Genomic DNA, 21,965 nt, shown 5'->3' with positions numbered 1-21,965 from the left:
TACCACTGTAAATATAACAAACATAAAAATAACAAGACACATTTGGAAATGCGTAGCTATTTTGAATTTTCTAACACCAAATTAATTTCATATATACACGTAGTAGAATAATTAAAAATGTATAAAATAGCGAACGATCATATTTATTGTTATTGCCTACAAACATATTAAAATCCAAAATGTTTCTAGTAAAATGTAGGAAAGGTACAGTTTTATCATAAAATGTTAATTTTTTAATGTAGTTTATTTTTATAGCTGTTGAATATAAAATCTACTTCCAATCTAAGGAAAATTCTAATGTGAGTGAAATATGGAATAGAATAAAGGCATTTAAATAAATTCACACTGAAGAACAAATATTATGGACTATGCGAGTATACCTAGACATTTATTTCAATATTACTATGAGATCTTCAAAGTTAAGAAAACAGTTCATCAATGATAGTTTATTTAAAACAAAAAAATAAATCCTAATCATCATTATATATATATATATTCGAGTACTTCGAGCCACTTTTAAACATTACATCTGAGTTTTCAACTGCAGCTGCCTTATTTAATTATTCATCAAATGGCCGAATGCATGTTCGCTCTCACCTAAGTGCCTATTTTTCCCCTAGAGATACATAAATTCAGAGGTAGGGTACCTCGGATATTTCGATGTCGTAGGGCATTTACCTTTTCCAATCTTATAAAAGCAAGGGTGGGTCAAGAGCTCAATTTATTGTACCTAGTTTATCGTAGCAAAAGATTTTTTAAAAGAAGATCGGTTTATGTAAGCGTTTTCAAATTTTCTTTCTCTTTTTTCAATATTGAAGGAAATTTTACTTGAAATTCTTTTGATCTTTGTCTTAAAACAAAATAACCCCGGCAGTAGAACAACCTCAATAAATCGTTCACTTTGTCATAAGGCAAGTCTTAGTAAGAAAAAGCGTGATTCAGTTAAAGTGAGCAATTTCAAACAGTATGAACTAGTATGAAACGAGGTCCTTTATAGCCTGAAGGCTTTGGGAATCGTTATTAACTTTGAACTTTGAAAGAAGTCTTATATTCAGATAAGTAAGATAGCTCTAAGTGTACGTGTGAGCGATAACGCCAAGGATAAGCCAAGGTTAATGACTTTTCCTTTTAGTTTAAAGCGATAAAGGTGTTAGTATTAAAACTGGTGTAGTTAAGTGTTATGATAATGAAATATGGATCCGTGAATACATAATTATATATTTTCTAATAAAAGTACTTAAGCAACTTTAAAGAACTGGGTGACAAACATATTTTGTGTGGCTATTAAAATGTAAAAAAGGGACACATTCTAACCACAGGAGTCAAACTCAGCCATTAAAGTGTAATACTTTTCTGAAAGACTTGAAAAGAAGTTAAGGGCCTACTTTCGTGCCAGTACTCAGATGCCGACGGCGGGATGCGACCTGGCCGTAATTTTTAGGTGCTTTGCCATTTCCACAAGAATGATAGATATAGAACCAACATAACTAAAGTTTAACAATTTTTTGTCGTATTGATTAAATTAAAAGACTTTGAAGTTATCGAATAAATGATTTTAAAATATAACTTTTTATGTAAATTGAGGAATTTTGTTTTTTGGTTTATTTTCATAACATTCTATGTTAACTTATACAACTTTGAAGAAAGATAAATTTAAAAAAAAATGAGTCATTTGAATTAAAAAATATCCTGTTACACTATTACAAACTTACTTAAAGCTTTTAAATAAAACGACCATATAAACGGCTACATGAAAGCCCAGATATTTTAAAAGAAAGAAGAGGAACTTGTTTTTGCTGTACATCTTAAATGCTAAGTCTAAAAGGTTAAGGTTCGATAATACGACAGAATAAAAGATTATGAGGATTTCAGCACTGCTTCTGTTGACAAAACCCGTATTTTGCTTTTAGGATTACCAAGCCTCGCTTTCTTTTTATACTAGATGGAGGCTTCACAGACTATATTCAAGCTCTGTTATAAAAACGTAAGTTAAATGAAGCATCCACTATTATACAAACATTTTGCATGTATACAAATATGAACAATTAAGAAACATTTTCTCAAGATATAATTTAGATTCTAGAAAAAGAAACAATCTGATTGCTAACAAGAAATTATTACAGTAATGTTAAGTTTTGTGTAAAATTCGACACAATAAAATACCTCCTTTAAGTCGTCACTTGATATTTTAGCACCATCACGAATATTATATTACCCAAATTCCATTTCCCATTGTATTATGTCCTGCCATTTCAGAATCGCATGCCGACCCGACCCCGACCCACACCAACCACAAACCATTCACATTTTATACCTCAATCTATATACCTCACAAAATCCTCGCTGTAAGAGGGAAATTGCATCAAGTAAATATCTAGATACTTTACACTCCGAGACGGGGGGATAGAGCCGTTGTCGGGGATACACAACCCATATAAAATCAAGCCTCCCATTTTTTTTTACTGTAAAAATTGGACCATGAGATTTAAGGATGATTAAAATTTATTTATAAATTAAATTATCCTTATACAAAATGTTTTAAAACTTTTATTAAATAAACAGTGATTTGCTCAATCAAGACGTGAGAAAGACAGTATTTAAAATGTTTTTTTCAGACAACAAAATAAGATACGGACATAATAAAAACGAGAAATGGCTATACAAAACCAGCGTGTACGTGTAACGGAAACAGTAGACGGTTGTCATGGCAACGCGAGAGACCGGTAAACAATACAGCCTTCGTGAAATATGTATGGTATATGGTTGGACCACTTTCAATGATGCCCTGGAGAATATTTGGGGCAATGTGTGATATAAACGACATCTCATCTTGATATACAGAAGCTGACAATCATAATGTGTTAAAATGTATTACATCAGTAAATCCCTGTCGGGAGACCTTTTATCTTAGTTTGATAATTGAATTAAGTTTGTGTTGTGACAGAATTATGTTACAATTTGTATAGACACAAATAAAGTTTATAAATCATATCAAAAATGTTTCACACAGTAAAAATATCATAAAAATATTTCTCACTGGACTCTTTTCCGGCAATGTTCATAGAAGTAACTTATCTCTCGACAGTCGATGTAGAAATAATTTTTGCGACATCTAAAATTCATTGGAAATAAGATCCGAGCAAACGCAATGTAGTGAAAACGTGCGCTATTGTAAAAGTCAAAGCTTTTACGGCAATGCTTCTCCCTCTTTCGTCCCCCCTTCTTGCCCCTTTTAACATCGTCTTGGTCGTCAGACAGCACAACACCGGTACAATTTAAAAATCTATTAAATGTAGGATGGGATTTTCAAGTGTCGTATTTTTAAACTTATCTTTACGTTTTGCTTTCGACCCGCTTTTTTCTAGTATCAATGCTTTTGTTATAGATATACGCATGGATTTTTTTTTATTCATTCCATGAGTAATTTCTAATAATATAACCTGTGATATATAAAACACAAGTGTTTTTATATTGTAATAATGCAAGCATTATTATATTGCATAAGCTGGAAATAGAAAAAATCAACTAATATATTTTTTTGTCGGTTTTAAAGTCTTCATTTTGGAGTTCTTATTATGTGACGTCACCGTACGGAGTAATAAGAACGAGACGTGTTTTTCACAGATATTATATATTTTTTTACTATAACGTAAATATTATCATCTCATTTTAATAGAACTTCATAACAATATTGTTCTTCAATAATAATAATAATGTTTTTAGAACAATGACTACTTTTAAATAATTAAATTTAATTATATAAATATGATTATTTGCAAAACTATTCATGCGAGCAATTATTATTTGGTAAAATTTTAAATCACATGCATGTTCCCTATTCAATTAATTATAAAAGGAGGGTTAGGGTCCGAAAAGAAATATCATATACTTTAAGATCCTTAAACAAGATTGACTATATTATATTTTCTGAATATTTATTATCCTATATTGCCTTAATCCTATATATAAAACGTAACAATTTATTAGAAAAAACGTTAAATTCACGTATGCATGTTATTTATCTAGTATAAAAGACTGGTCTAATTAAAACAAAATATCGTGTGAAATGAAAAAAACTGCCTTTATGAAAGAAAGCGTGTCTTTTTTGTTCATTCTGTAAAAGAAAATCTCAAAAAGAAAAAAATAACAAACGAAATAAAACAACTACGATTTCATAACCTCGTTCGTTAGTATATAAGTGTATTACAAAATATAGAGACAATAGCTACAACTTGTATTGCATTTTGCTCTCGTTGTTGTGAAGTATCATACAGTTTTAATTAACCCCAGAGGTTATTTTTCAGTGCATTGTATCGTTAATGTGTTTTCAATATTCAATACTATCCCTCATCGTAAAATAATGGCTCCGGAAAAGCTCGTCTATTATCCGAGTACTTTATAAATTGTGCTGTGAAACGCAATTTAGGCAAATTAATATAAGTACTGGAAAATTTCACTGGAGTTTTTATTTGGATCTTTGTTAAAAATTCTTTTTTTAATATTTTCAGTTGTTACATTATATTTAATTGTAAACGTCTGTGAGTCTAAATAGTTACAAGGGAACATTCACGTTGATTAAAACCTCTATGAGCGGAAAATCAAACATTGACAGAGTTATACTTGAGTGACGCTGGCATCGTGATTAAGACATTCTAAACTGTAACAGAAAATCGCGACACCATGTTTCACGACCAGCCTCTAACAATGATTAAATTTTTTTAGAACACTTTCAATGAAACAATTAATATCTAAATGAATTATTAATGTTCATATAAAAAAATATTAATATTTAATGTCATACAAAAAAATCGTAGATTGCATATATTTAGGATGACACATCACTTGCTCCAGATTCTCGACAAGTAGGTTTACGTAACCCGGATGTCAGTTTTCATAGACATAAGACTTATTACATTTAAGGATTCCATTCAGTCATTGTTTAAAAAAATACATACGTGTATGGTATCAGCATATTTAAGTCTATGTTGTTGGTTTATTTGCTTTTCAAACAATATTGAGTATCTTCGATAACATAAAATTAAAAGATTTCAAATGAATTAAGATTATAATTCTATGCATATTTCGTTTTCTAGAAAATGTGACTTTGAAGTTTAAATGTTTCTTCTAAAAAAAACCACCACCACCAGTTATACGAATAAAATCATCAAAATCTTTGTTGCATTATTATTTCGAGGTCGAAATAATTCACAGCTCTCACAGGCATTTTAAAGAAATTATTGGCAAATATTTATTATTCTATAAAATAAAATTAACTTTAGCATATATTTTAAACTTAAAAAATTTAATAACTGAATGCTAGGATTTGTTTTAATATCGCTGGTATTAAAAATACCCAGAAACCATATCACTAGAGGCAAGTAATATAAAGTTGAAGTTCGATTATAAAACTATTATAAAAGATGATATTGGAAAACTACTAAGCAAGAAACATCGAGAGCATCAAACTACGTATAAGCAATTTGAAATAAACTTTTATATTTATACTGAATTAATCTGATCTAATATAATAAAGTTTTAGTATAATCAAAACAAGCGCACCTATTACTTATAAAGCCAAGCAATAGCAAACTTCAAGTATATTATAATTTATCTTTGAATACAAACTACGCTAAGTTCAGTGAACCATAGAAGATTGTTGTGTAAATTACTTTGCAAAGCGATAACAAAGTTAGCGCATAGCGGTCGAATACACATTAAATTTCCACAAGATACTCAATGTCTTACCTTCTATCTATTTGTTATCCTAATATGTGTAACTAATTTAAAACACCACACAAATTAATATGAATAAAACATATTAATGCTATAACTTGTTAATATTAAAAATGAAAGAATGTATAATAATATTAACATGAAAATTTTTACATAAATATTTTTTTCTGTCTATTAAAAGAAATCTTTAATTACTATTTTGAGACCGTATAAAAAATAAAATAAATATCTTAGAACTGAATATAGCTACATTATTAAAATTTAGTGAATTCTATTCTAAATGATGAAAAAGAAATATTGAAAAAAAAATATTTTTTTATAAGTATATTTACATATTATTTTTCATTAAATTCTAAGTTTAAAATATAATCTAATTAGTGGTTTGTGACAGTTTATGTATAGATGACATTTTAGTTTACATATGCCAATGTGCTATTTATACTTAGCAGCTCGCCTCGTGTTCAGGAAATTAGAGGCACTTCTCATATGCGTGTGATATGCAAATATAAAATATATTTTACTTATTATATGCAGTAGAAGATGTTAGTTATACAGGTGACTTGACAATTTAAAATCTTTCAGGATAGAAAATTCTTAGTGCAATTATGAATATATTGATGTATAGAATTATTAATTGATTTCAAGAAAAAGTATATGTGAATATAACGAAATTGCAGTTAATTTTAAAATATATCTGTTTATTTAATATGTTTATTATAATATATAAAAATTCCACCCCCCTAATATAAATTACTTCATTAAAAACATGAACAAAGGTATTAATCACAAAATGTATAAAACAGTTTTTAATTTACGACATTTAAAGCGTCTTTTTTAAATAGAACCAAAAATCAGTCTCAAAAGACAGGCTTTTTAGTGAAGGTGTTAGTGCATTGCTGAAAGGTTAGCATATGCTAATGCAGCCTTTCAGCCTCTCCGTATGAGATAAATCTACGAGCAACCATGAGATTTATCAACACTGGTTTTAGAATTTATTCCAAGGCTTTGAAATTTAAATCAAATCGCTTTTCTAGAATCGCGCTCTTAAAATGCCTTGCTTTATTTATTAACGAATGTTTTTTGAACATTATAACTTTTAATACACCGTTTTCTTAAAGTAGGTTTATAGTTATACAGTGTAGTATTGGTAAAATTAAATTAGAATTAATTTTAAAGTAATAAAAAATTGTAAGTTAATTAGATTTTAGAAAACTTAACCACCAAATGGTATAAGGTAAGAAATGACAACAAAAATTTAGCGTCAATACTCTAAATATTATTATTTTTTTTTCATTGTTTCATTACTTTCATTCCACCGAAACTTTCTTATGTATTTTATAATAATAAGACAGTAAGCAAAATATTGTCCACAAACAAAAATTAATAAGGTTCTCCTTACAAAAATAAAATAGTTTGCTTCACATCCTTAAAATCAATTATATATATTCGTAGTTTTAAATGAGTTCTACAATACATTCTATGTGTCATATTCTTAATTCATCATACACATGAGAGTTACTATAAAAATGCAATTATAAATATAATTACAAGTAACACGCACGTCCGGTTTTAAAGCAAACTGCAAACTTCAATAAACAGCCCGACTCGTCTAGTCAGCAAATTAGAAAACACTTTTGATATGAATTTTTAAGATGAACGTTATAATTACAAATGACTTAGAGCAGGAAGTTTCAAAATATTCGAAGGACACAAATTATTCTAGTGCAAAATTGTTTCTTTTTAGACAAAACTAAACCGAAACGTCAGCTTTGTTTGAGCCAAACTATTGAATAAATTAAAAAAGTTTATTTTATCTTTACCTTATTATTATGCAGACGGCAAAAACGTTCCATTTGATAATTTTTAATTAGAGCTACACGTCATAGTTCATTTATTGAAATACCATGTTTTGGAACTTTTCCATTATTTTAATGTAAACTCGGTGTGAAGTTCAATCGCATGATTATGAACGTTAATAACAGTAATTGAATATTTATATGATTGTGACACACAGAATTCTATCGAATAATTGATTGAATTTGTTATTTTTCAGTATGGTTATATAAGAAAATGTTATGGAAAATAGATAAAGCTCTTAAAAACTCATACATTATCGGTAAATTTTATTAAATGTTATAACAATTATGTACATTACAAGAAGAATCTGCACAGTAAATGCATTGTTAAAAACATACGTGGATATATAAATGGAGTGAAAAGGCAGCCTTTATTATGACTTTATATATTTCTTTCCAAACGACACTAATAAAAATTCGGGTCCAAAATATAGTCATATCTGCAGTAATTTTTTCATAAAATTCTTTTGATTAAATCTTCGTAATTATATAAATAAAAAAGATTATGGTAACAGGCAAAATGCCTAAGAATCTTAACTTTTCTTAAACGCTTAATAAACAACGCCTTATCTAACATAACATTCACTTCGTAGTGTAGTATAAAGAAAAAATATACTTATATATACTACATTATATATAGGAATTATACATATATACTACATTATATATATAGGAATGAAAAAATATACTTCACCTATGAATAAAAAATCAATATGGTTTCTTGGATATTGGACTGCAGTGGAATATAAAACATAAAAAAAACAAGTTAGAAAGTGCAAACAATAGAAAAAAGTTTTTACTCAACTGTATGGCCTTTTTAGGATGTACATTCCAGCGACAAAGTGCAGCTAAGGGTATGCTTTACCTCCACGCATTGAAATCGCGTAAAAATACCCCATTCAGAACACGTTTTAAAAGGACTCGTGTACAGAAAGCCTTAAATTGGCTTTTTATATTCAAAGTTACCGTACATTAAATGTCATATTTACTTCCTGTGTAGGCAAAACATCTTTGATATCTAAAATTACACCTCATATAATATACGTGAAAAAGCTAAGAACACATTAAAAATTTCTTATATGCCTATGAGAAGATACAAATATTTTATAATATATTACGTCACTTTATGCATCAATGCAAACGATCTTTTAAAGTATAAGTTATCAATTGTATGACAGAATATTCTGAAGAAGGTAGTTCTAAGAATAAATAACTGTGAACATATACCTCGACTTATAGTTCCATCTAGAATCGCCAAAGGTATTGGGTGCTTTAAAGATTTTTATTTGAAGATTTATAGACCAAGTACAGTCATTTATTTGATCGAACATACAGAATTTATTTTATTTTCGTGTATGGAATCGTATATTTCGCTTTAAATTAATGAAAATAAATTACAGTAAGTTGCAAACGAAAAGATTGTGGTTTTTATCTCGGATAAACATACCTAACACAAACATGATATGACATTTCTTTTGTTTTATTAATTGATTTCAAATTTTTATACGATTTTGAGTATTGAAAATTAAAATCGGGATTTATAAAAAGCCTATATTGTTATTAAATTATCAGAAATTCATAATTTTATGCTTAAAGTTTCTCAGATACTAAATCGTAGGTGATATTTGTTTATACACAGGTTCAAGGGGCCGTAATCTTATATATATTATTCAATACATACAAAAAGGCTCTCAACCTGTACCTTTTTTCTGCGTCAACTTATTTATCTTATCTTAAATAATAAATCATACATGAAGGGGATACAAATACAAAACAAAAATAACACGAAATATTATTCTTTACTGTGATATTGAAAAAAATTTACAGACCATTCTTTATAAGCTTGTATAATCCTTAAGCGCTTATTCCATTAACCTCAGATGCCACTTACCATGAGTTTGCCGAGTTTAATATCCTTCGAGAGTTATCTCATGCAAGCGTTAAAAATTCTATTAACCGTCTCATGCATGGTTATCTAGTTGCTTTGGCGTCTCATTTAAAATTTTGCAGCAAATAGTTAGATCTGGGGCCGCTGAATTAGAAAATTTATTCGAAATATTCAGTCGCAGCTAAAGTGAAACTATGAAATATGTGTTTTATATAATACTACAATTTTCAGATAATTTTAGTCAAATACCACGAATCTGAAAGTTGGTTACATTAATCTAATGACTTATTAGCAACAAAGACGACGAATATATATATATTTAGAATATTCTTTCTCAGTAATAATACTGATTTTGTGTAGTTAAACAGTTACATTTCAGAAACTATCCGTTTAATTGTTCAGTCACTGAAATCTAAGTTTTAGTATTAAAATAGAACAGCCATTCGTCATCGTCTAAGAAGCCGTTTACGATCGTCACTCTTTAATTTATAGCTCCCTTTTATGACAGTCCATAAACACGTCGAGTCATAAAATATATCTATATTAATATAAACTTCAATATATCGATGAGATAACATTATTTCTTAAGTTTTTCTTATGTGTTCGAAGTTATGTTGCATCTCAGTCCGCAATATCGTGAATTTGATTTAGTGAGCACAAAAATATATGTTTTATATATAACACAAAAGAATATATTTTGTATCATTGTTCGGTCTAAAATATACTGAGTCTAAACAAAATCGTATGGGTCGCGCAGCGTTATGCAAAGGTCAAGTTATTGCAGTTAACTGCACCTCGTACCGCATAAAGAATGGTATAAAAATATGTGTGTTGTTGTATAAAGTCTATCAAATACCGATTTTATCTTTCTTTTAATAAATAATAAGTGTGTAATGCGGTGTAATATTTATATACAGATAAGTTAAAGTATTTTTGCTTAAATTTACATATTAATTTATCTTATATACGTATATCGTGTATATATAAAAATTAATCATACTCCGGACAAGATAATAACTATAATTCCATAAATCTCAGATATCATTTTTTACCTCAGAATAATCTCAAAGTCTTTGGATTGCCTGTTGAGCACGAATCGGTATTAGAAAACAGTTGGAGCGATGTTAGGAACAATATTGAAAAATAGCGAAGGATTTATAAAAGTGATTATGTAGCACTATCTCTCTGTGAGCGAAATTAAAAATCGTTTGTATGATTTACATAATGTTATAAATAATAATTATATTTTAATATAATATATATGTGTGTGTGTGTGTCTGTAATGTACATTAAATCCATGCCAGTTTAAAAATAACAATATATAGTTATATTCAATTTCATAAAACAGTATACTAGTGACATAAATTATTTTTTGGTTAATTGGTAAACTATCTACCTTCTGTCAAGAGAAATTTGACACTATCTGTATTCCTAGAAAATGAAAAGCTGAATCATGTTTCAAGGACAAAAAAGCTTAAAATAAATCAATTATAACAGAGTCAATTACTATTTATCTTTATTGCGTCTGTAGTCTGCTGTCGTAATAAAATATTTTTTGTTTCATTTATATGAGAGAGCACTCGAAGCCAAATCTGCTTATCATATTAATAAAATTAATATACAAAGAAAAAAACCTAAGACGAACGCCAGGAACAATTGTCTGAAGTGTTAAATCTGTTTTATTTAACGTAACTTTTTAACAATTAATATAAATATGTAATAAAAAAACTTAACAACAATAATAATATATCACAATTATCACATTATTAATGAATATGTGTACTTTATTACAACAAATTTATGTTAAAATATTCGGCTCAGCTTCATTAAGTTCATCTGAATGTAAAGGTGGCGGTTTAATTACAAACTAACTATGAACTAACTTCAACTGTTGTACAAATGACAGCAAGTTTATAACATAGCAGTAATCATGTATGAAATTTATATTAAAATTTCAAGACAATTTTACATAAAAAGGTATAGGTATATATATATACAGGTAGATATATATATACATAAAAGTAAATTGCTTTGACAAATTGAGTATTATTTGCCTTCCACTATGTCGGAGTTTTCACTGAAATTTTCACTGGAAAACCATTTAATTTATCTTTGAATTTGCACCGAAAGACTGAGAGTCCTATATATATTTTATTTAAGCCGTTTTTTCCTTCATTGTATTTCCAAGAAATTCTCGATAGCAACCTAGCTTTTGCTTTTAAGTTAATTCGATTTATAGTGAAAATGTTTTATAAATTTAATCATAAAGATTTTAACTCATACCTTTTCATTCCGTCATTAGAATTCACTTACGAGTTTTACAAGAACTGTATTAAAATAAAATTTAAAAAATACATTTTCACTAACAAAAGTATTTCCTTATAAGTGCCAATGTTAATGAAAAACTATTTACGGTAAGTCATTTCGTTCAAACTGAACCGAAAAACGTCACTGACAGTTTGACGCTACGTTTTCAAGCAAATGCTCTTTACAAAAGTGTTTTAAGGATCTATAGTCTCATTAACAAATCCCTCTTAACATAGTTCCGTATAATATTCTCGCATAACATTGGCGAAATAATCTATACGGCAACGCCAATAACAAATAGAGAAAGAGATAGGATCTATATACATATGTGTTTTAGGAATTGGTAGGTTTTCCATCATTAACTTAACGAAATATAAAAATAATTCTCATATAATAACTGTTTTTAGATAAATTTTATATATTTTTCTCATAAAACAAATGTGCATTGTTTTTTCTAATTAATTATCATAATTTCTCACCACGTGGAAAGGAGAAGATCATGTTTGTAATAAATATTTTTCATACAGATGAGTCATATAAACATTAAATTATCTTTTTAAACTGATATACACATTACACACTTATATACAATTTATCTAACTTGTTTATTTATTTGTAACTCTTTTATCAGATATTAAGAAATTTTGGATAAATTTTAAACTACTAAAATTAAAAGCATGAAGGATAATTTTCGTACAAAAACGATATTTTCCAAGGGACCGATACTTTTCTTGCGGATAAAGGCGCGACCAAAAGCCAGGACCATATAAAAACAAGGGCCTTACTAATTACAGCTACCAGCTTCGTCATTGTGGGTTCTTCCATTAATCAATGATAAGTTATTACTAGTCGAACACATATTACTTATGTTATGAAATACGTATTATAATAACATTTTATTAAATTTATTATTTGGAAACTATTTAAATAAAATTTTGGTTATGATTCATCTCGTTTTATATCTATTTCATGAAGACTTCATCATTATTGGTAAATTTTATAAATATAACCTATAGAGGAAGAATTGATTTATGAATTACAATGATTTTTATTTTTTAAAAAAGGTCATACGTTCATATTCCCACTGTAAAGTCTCATTAATCATCACTTTACTATCTAAAAGATTTTTTACTCAAAATGCAATTTCGCGGGAGGCGAGATACATAATCACATTCTACGGCCATTAAGCGTCAAAATTACCCCCTTAAACCTGTTTACTTCCACAAAACAAATTCTATTCTCAGAATATGAAATAAATTGAAGAGTTTGCAAGTTCACGTCCCTTGTATACAAGATTTTTGAATTTTAACTATATAGAGAATACATATTTTAACAAGACTGAGCCGCTAAGCTGCTGAGATGCCGATCGACTGTTAATGGTTATCGATTCGACACTTGCTATAAATATTCATTGTTCTGTGTTTATTTTCTAATGCCCTCTGATCCCTCTATTAACTGTGGTCTAAATCGATCTTGATGACCTACTTTCAAAGCATTAAATGCAATTATACTCAATATGAAGCTAATTTAAATTCGACACGTGAATGTGAATCCCTTTATCCGATTATTATATAAGCCCGATTTTAATTATAAACATTACACACGTATTTGTGGTTTAAATAGAAAATTTTATTTTAGTCACGTTCTACTATTTAATTATTATATATAAAGCGATGTTACCTAATTCCCTTCTTAAGAACTTGGGTTTAATAAGTTAAATGTTTAAAAAATATTATACAATCATATCTGAAAATTTATTTAAGATAAGCTTCGTGTAAAAAAAAATTCATTCACAAGTAGTTTCCATAAAAAGCTGAAGACCAAGACGCCATCTTAGGGTAAATTGTATGCGCCATTAACGAAATTACTAGTCTCACTCTTTGAATCTTAATTCGATACATGCTCTTAAGAATACGTGTTTTCTCTCTATTAAAACGTGTTACATACAGAAACCTTTCGCAGACTTATATCACAGGTTGTGGTTTTAGGAAACTTACATAGAAAATTAACAAGTCAGAAAATGTTTATGTTTACCATGAAAGTGGGAACAATCGGATCATTAGGGTGGATTGAATACATTATATCGAGTGAAAGTTTTAAGGACGCCGTTAAATTATCCAGAATTAAGGGTAAATCTGTTTTAAAAGTATAATACAGTTAAACTTTATTTTAACTTTAACATTTTTGTTACTCTATTTACGCATAAAATTCACAAAAGTTATTTATATAAAAAAAATATAAGACGTTAAAAAGTTTCATTAGTTATACGATCCCTGTTTTCTAAAATAAAGTAGAATATTATTTTCATAAGAACAGAGAAGGTAGCCGTGACGCCCACATTAAACCATTTAGAAATTTTTCTCTTATATCAAAAGGATGAAAAACTTTTGTTTCAATCATACTCATTAAAAGTCGTATTTTCAACATTTTACTAAAACATAATTAATTTTCTTATTTCTTTACCCTTTTCATTATACGTCTTTTGCACGACCTTTATAATAATACATAACTTCGTCTGTATTGATAGATCCCTTTATATATTTTACTTATTAAAAGAGCATAAATATATGTGGAGTATTAAAATAACAACAGTGTCACAAAAATGTGTTATAAGTATCTACCCAGGCATCAGACTAGTGCTAATCATTTAAGACCACAAATATTTTTTGTAACAAACGAATATTTTAAAATATTTCTTTTAGTTATCTGTTCCTTCAGCTGGGAATGTCTATATACATTGGCATGTTTAAACAAAGCCTGAAGGTATCAGCACAATGTATTTTCGAACTGTTAAAGTACATGCAAAAACTGTAAACTAAAGTACATGATTCATTTGTAATTAAAATGTTCCTGGTGACACAGTTTAATCAATAATTAAAATTAAAACACCGACTAAATGACGTAACAAATTTTTAATACAATTTTATAAATATAACAAAATCTTATAAACGAATAAAATAAATATAACATTGTAAAAAAATTAAAAGTAATGAAATAAAAACATATTTCAGATTTAAATTCATCAAATTACATTAAAGACATCAATAATTTGTTCCATATTCCGCAAAATGCTTCTGGCTAACTTCCAGCGCTATAAGAAAAGTTTCGATGTTCTATAAATTATATTTTACATTTGAAATTCAATTTGTCTTTAATAAATTCCCACTACTGCTTTAAACTTCTAGTTCCATATTAAAATCAATGGTTTTTTTTTATATCAAAGAGATTTACAGATCCAATAGTACTTTGCAAAGATGGAAAGTCACCCGAGTTAAGAACATCAATTTATGGCGTAATTGCTTTCTTAATATATACTGACATTACAATCTTTGTTCCTTTTATGTATAGAATAAAGCAAATTTCTAGATAAACAACATAATATACAGAAAAATTTATATGAAACTAAGGCAATTGTAAGTAATCCCAACGGTACAAAGAGACATTTATTCGAGTTAGTCTCTCAGTGGTCTTTACTGAACCGACACAGACAGGTTGCCAATAGACGTCGGGACTACATTTATTTGGCTACGAAAGATTTATACTTTACATGAGAATGCTATTTAGTTCAAAAGCCTTTTAGATAAAACTGCATAATATATGCAACTCTGATTGTACTACTACTCATTTACCATTTAATATAAACAACATTATCTTCAGTATCTTTCTATTCTCTAACATACAACTTATATATTGAGAAAATCATAATTAAACCCACATCAAACAAACTAATCTTTTATAACCTATAACGTCTTCGCACTCAAAGAAAACCTTATAAAGCAATTAATTTGTTGGGGAATTAACCAAAGACCTTGACATGACTGTGCCAGCTTTTACACTACGCCTCTGGAAGCTTTGGCTGTGTTTGGACACTTTCCAAATATATATCGACCGGTATCACGTACGAGTGTTATCCCTGTAATTAGTCACTACCATCAACTTGGAAGTAACTTTCCTAGAACTGTATTTCACTACGAAAATACAAATATGTTCTATGCAAATGCAAAGTACAGTAGTAAACACTAATCAGTATGTGTGCTTGCAAAAGTTTCGAATTCAAATAACATCTCTAATAGAAATATATATACTATTCAGTCTTATTTAATAGTCAGTTTCCAAATTTAGGTACCTATATGACTGCTGTATATAAGTATACTCATGTATACTTAAAAACACAATTTTATAAGTGTTAACAGTACATGAATGAAGCAATAAATCAATGATAAATTATCTCAGATAACCATAGGATATGATATAGCCAAGCCTCTGGAACACGGCCGCAGTTGAAAAAGCTATAAATTATTTTAGATTTTTATTTAAAATTTTACATCTAACTTGCTCCAAGCTAAAAACAACTTTACGCTTTTCTGTCCATCAAATGTTTGAAACATACGTCAAGTTAAGTTCCGTGGCTAATAATACGGCACGTTTAATACTTAGAAATTTATAACGGAATGTGTCAAAAACAGAGATGTATAAAACTTTGAGACAGCTTATTGCCATTTTGTATAAGTGCCCTTTGTACTTTGGGTTGTATCTAACTGCCGACCGTTTTCAATCATAAATTGAAATATACATTGAAATATACCAACTATATACCTACCAGCAGTATATTTATATGGAAGACAATACATCAATATAACGAAATAATAAACATTAATATGTGTCTATTGCAAAAGAGAAAAATATTACTTTTGACATCCCTAGCTCTCAAATTTCCCAGTCATTCGCCATTATAATTCCCTACTGGACAAGTAATTTTATCACGTGTATAAATTGCCGAGTGTCACAATCCGACTAGCCAGCGATCCATCTGCTGAAGTGAGATCGTTTAACAAAATGATGCTATTAAATTTACACACGAACGGCAAACCAATTGCAATTTAAGCGTTACAAAGACGTACCAGCGAAACTATGCTCGGTGCTTATTTTAAATGTGTTAGTATAAATTGCATTGCATTGTACACCATCAAATATATTGCACGGTATTTTGGATGAAAATCATGACAAAAAACAAAGACGATAAAACATCGATTCCCGTGACATCTCGTTCATCGCGATACCGAATTTGTGAAATCAAATTATGCCAGCAGAATATAAATAAATTTAAAAAAGCAATGTTGATTGTTAGGCTATTTTGTTGGATATTATTTTGTTATAATAATATTCAACAGAATAGCATAACATTCGTTTTTTAATGTTGGCTTATAATTTAACACGAAAAAGAATAATTCATAATTTTTTTGTTAATATATTGTAATCCTGTTAAAACCAGCGGATAATGTTTCCAAGTAATTAACAATTGATAGCATTATCACTTAAGCTACTTAGCATATTACAATAATTCCTCTCTGCGTGCTACATAGAACGTTTTTTATCTTTCCAATGAACTCGTTTAAGTAAATTTACTCATAAACGGTAATAATTTACTGTTGAATAATAAAAAACCAGAGATGTACTATAAAAGCACTTCAAATATAGAAAAAACGCACATAAAAAACGTACGCTCACAGAAACACACACATGCACACTTACTTTTAACACACGTGAGCACAGGTCGATACATACGTTTAATATATTTTTTTAACTAAAAATTGACGTCATGATTCAATCTTTTTCAATATATTTTCATAAAAAGCGGATAAATCTGTATAAAAAGCATGGATCGGAACGACGATTAACAATGAAAGTAAATAACGGAAAAAGTCTAGGGTTTATTGATTTCGGATTATGAAAGCTAACGTTGTTATATAACCAATTTCGTTTATCCCAATATTTGACCTCTCCAGAAATTCTCTCATGAATTGACGGTCCGTGATCAGATCAAATCCTTTGCTTAAATAATGAGGTCTTCAGTTTCGTCAGCAATTATAGTGTAGATATTATAAATAAAGGATCATAATGATATTAGTCAGCCAAATTAACTTTAAAGTCCTTATTCTATCTACACAGATATGAATTTTATATCGTCACATAAATCCTTTTTTTTTAAAAAGTAGTGCTTATAAATTTACAAGATTGCATTTAGGTATTAAGAAAGCATGATAATATAATATTCTATGAGCTGTTAATTGAAATAACATAATATAAATGATAATGAATGAACTCTACAAGTACAGTGTCTCACACATATTAAGCCATTGAAAAATATTATAGCAAAAAAAAAAACAGTTTTATTCACGTTTTTTATTATTTCAATTTGTGTAACACATTAGTATTTACTAGAAAGTGTCACGGTATTTATTCATGGTAAAATAATGAAATAGTCACAATAAATTCTCAGAAATATTAATATTGTTGAATTTTATTACAAATTATTGAAAACAATCGTTTCGAAATAAAAATATTGTTCTAATATCTTTTTGAAATTATCACGTTCAGTGAAGATTGAAATTCTATATAGGACGTAGGAGTATCGCTTTGTAACATTGAATAAATGGATATTCAAATCTCTCGTTTCCAATGGAAAGCGTTCCAAATGAAATAGTACCGATTCCGGAAAATCTCTGAAGAATTCCACAATTTTCCAGAACCGCGTCCCAGATTTGGGAATTACAAACGGAATTAGAATGTAAAGCTTAACCATTAATTTTCCCAAGTCTTAAGCTTCAAGAACATCTTCACATTAACATTTTAATTAATTTTATTTGGAAAAGTTAATGAAATTCTATTAATGACTAGCTTTCTCATACAGCTTCACTCGCGTCTGGATTAAACTAATTTAGAAAATTGTGAATATTACAAGATCCTATTTCAGTTATAGATTTTATAAGTTCACAACATTAAATATGATTAGTAATTTATTATAATAATTTTGTATTAATCTGGTTTAGATGAAAAAATATATATTGAATTATATCGACTACAGAAAGAATTTTTGGAATGTCATTTTTGTTATCCTGCAAACTAACGAGAATATAAAAAGCAAATCAAATTCAATTTAAACGGTTCAAAATTAATAAAAATAAGTTAGAAAACAAATACCGAGAACTAATTTTTGTAAAGTATAGCAAAAAAGTAATCAATGTTTAGACACGATCACATTCTTTTAATATTCTAAAGTCATAAAGATTAAAAAAACTGAAACATTAATTTTTATAAAATGTCTATCATAAAATTTCATGCCTCCAAAAATATTAAGAGGAGTCTGACGGCTTTAATTAGGATTTCATTCAAATTAACTTGCTTTGCTTTTCTACTCAGATTTCCGTAGTTTCTGAAGTTTGACAAACGCAAAGCGAAATTTAAACCACGGAATAACAGACAATAGGTACGTAACAGACATTGCGAAGTGCAGCTTCACACGTAAGCCGCTTTTAACAGATTCACACTTTACATATATCTGAACAAGCAAACCGTTCAATGAAAACAGAAGTGCCTTAATACAAAATGCATTACTTAAATTCAGAAGCAAGCTAATATGCTGAAGCATTTATTGGAAAAAGCAAAATATCATTTCTATCCCATTAAATGACATACATCCGGAATATGTACTAGAAATATTAAGTACATTATACCAAAGCTGCACTGAATGAGAAAAAAATGAGTGGTTAATAAATACGCTTAGCCTATAATGCACTTCGCTGAAAAATAAAATAATTTCATGAAACACTTTTAATAGACTTTATTATGTTACTTTGTACTTTATGGCACAAAATTAAGGCTTTCTCGTATCTGAAAATTAAAATGAACACAAGAATTTTATAAGTATTACATAACCAACTTTAATTAAAATACAACCCCTACTAGGGATTAATTACAAAAAAAAAAAACAAAACTGTTTTTTTTTTCAATCATTACTTAATTATATGTAAATGTTACGAGCAGACGAAAATTAATTTGAAACAAATATTTATGTCCGAAATTTCAGAATATGTTAGTGATGTCTTTTATTATTATAAACAAAATATATCTGAATTTTTGTTTTGTCTTACGTATTTTTTTTAGTACTTATTGTTTAAATGTATCAAACGAATATTACGGGTCTTTAAGCGAATATATATTAAAAAAAATTGCAATTTTCAACATCTTTAATTTACAATGTACATATTAGATAAATGTTAAATAAGAAACCACTCGAGTAATGAAGTCACAGGCCAAGACAGTTTGTTCAATGTAGATCAAATATACTACATATATATTGCCTACAAATAAATATCGTCTAAAACTTATTTGTGGCAATGGCTTTAGTTCGTAGTAAATCTAATTATTTTATGTTTGTTCATGATTTTTTTTTTTTTATTAATTCAAACAAATTCAACGGTATCGTGGGTGGTATTATAACAATACCTGGAGTAAGTGCGTATTATATCTATTTATTGTAATTTTATTTTGACATAACATATACACTTTTGTAGTCTAGACGTAGAACTTGTATGCTGTATAATACATGTATACTGCATGGCCTAACGAAGTACAAGAACAGCAAAAGTTATATGGCTACTTTAAACTAAACTTGGGACTATGAACTTCACCAAATGAGGGATCAACTTAGACGTTGAATAACTTGGAATGTTGAAATTCGGTAAAGCAAGTTAGATATATATCCGGGCTCGGTTTGCAAGTAATTCGCTTATGGTGACGCTGCATATTTAGTTAAAGATTCCACTTTTGATACGCCGTTTGGGAGTTTGGATGGATTTTAGATTTACAGCAAGTTTATCTTTATTTATTAGATATTAAATTGAAGAACCTTAACATATAATGACTACGTTTAAAATTACGTATATAAATAATTTCAATATGAAATTATACTGTTCTAATAACGATCATAAAATCGTTACTAAAACGCATTATATCCGATCTATGAGATATTTTATCTTTACAAATTATTCAATGCATATTGAAGTATAAAGAAAAATTGAAGTATGTATTGAAGTAAAAATATTGCAATAGGAATTCAAGACCGCAGTGGAAATTGGCAGTAAGAGCTTAAAACGAATAAAAAAGACTATAGGTTTTCATGATTGGGAGCTCGAAAGTTCCGACGGTAAGAGGAATTCGCGTATGTAAATGAAACGTGAACATTGAAATATGAAAAGCCTAAAGATTTAAGTTCATAGACGCCCATTACAATTTCTCAACCGAATATTATATTCTCAAAGAAAATTATGTACGTCTTACATGTATGTATGAGTTTTATATCCTCACAAATAAAACACATGTATATCTATACTTTATTTATACGTACATATTCTCACAAACACACGTACATCAAAATTGTCTATGTGTAATAGATGGCGCCGTTGTACGTCATATTTGTTAGAAACGTAACATTAAACGCCGCTGCTGCAAGCATCTCTTAATAACCCTTAGGTTCCCTCGAGAATTAATAGACACTGTCTAGCTAATTCATACTAGGAAGAACTAATTACTCCCAAATGACCTGAGCGATATATATTAATTTTGTTCGCTACTTAGTTGTACAGCGCGAGGATACTTATTGCCGCTATTATACTACTGCACGGTCATTTATCTTTACTTTAAATGCATAGTCATTGCTTTTATGCTTTCAGTTTACTTTTAATTACATTATTTTAATAATATTTAAAATCATTAACGTGCAAATAGACGAGTTAAATGCGTAATACATTTTTTTTTCTTTTTCGTTAACTTTAGGGATATTGAATCTTCTTAGCCATAGTTTACTGTATCAATTGTATAGAAATCCAATCGAAACCAAATTCCTAATTGAGTGATCCACGTTATCACTTAAACCGAGTTTCGTCAGGATTGCTTGCAGAGCTTCAGATTTAGGTCACGATCCGATCTGAGTGCTGCATAATTAATAATGCCAGTTACCAGCGCTTAAGCCCATCGACGTGTTTACGAACTCTCCATGACAATTGACATTTTCTATGCTGATTATTTATTATTTTATATCGGCAATCAAAATCTTTATACGCAAATATAGCACATATTGATTGAACGCTCAAAGAAATATATATACAAAAACGAACTAAACGTGGCTCGATCGTTGTATAAAATTATTACCAATTTTAAAAGATACTTTTTTTTTAAGGAATTTAATAACATAGCTGAAATAATACCTTTAGTATGTTGTTTAAATATTCGTGTATATTGTATGTACAAAATTATACATGTACAATATTTATAATTTTGTTATCGAATAACAAAATATAGCCGAATAAAATTTACGACGCAAACGTTTAATATATAATATT

At 28.5% G+C, this 21,965-nt stretch overlaps 1 protein-coding gene across 9 annotated transcripts in view; it reads right to left on the bottom strand.

Moving 5' to 3' along the window:
- Window positions 1-21,965, bottom strand: part of LOC116767843 (furin-like protease 1, isoforms 1/1-X/2) — a 94,306-nt gene that overhangs the window by 26,710 nt on the left and 45,631 nt on the right. The window lies entirely within an intron of this gene.

The sequence above is a fragment of the Danaus plexippus genome, chromosome 19 (genome assembly GCF_018135715.1).
Source record: "Danaus plexippus chromosome 19, MEX_DaPlex, whole genome shotgun sequence".
In the NCBI taxonomy this organism is placed as follows: domain Eukaryota; kingdom Metazoa; phylum Arthropoda; class Insecta; order Lepidoptera; family Nymphalidae; genus Danaus; species Danaus plexippus.
This window is presented reverse-complemented; position numbering and strand designations above follow the sequence as displayed.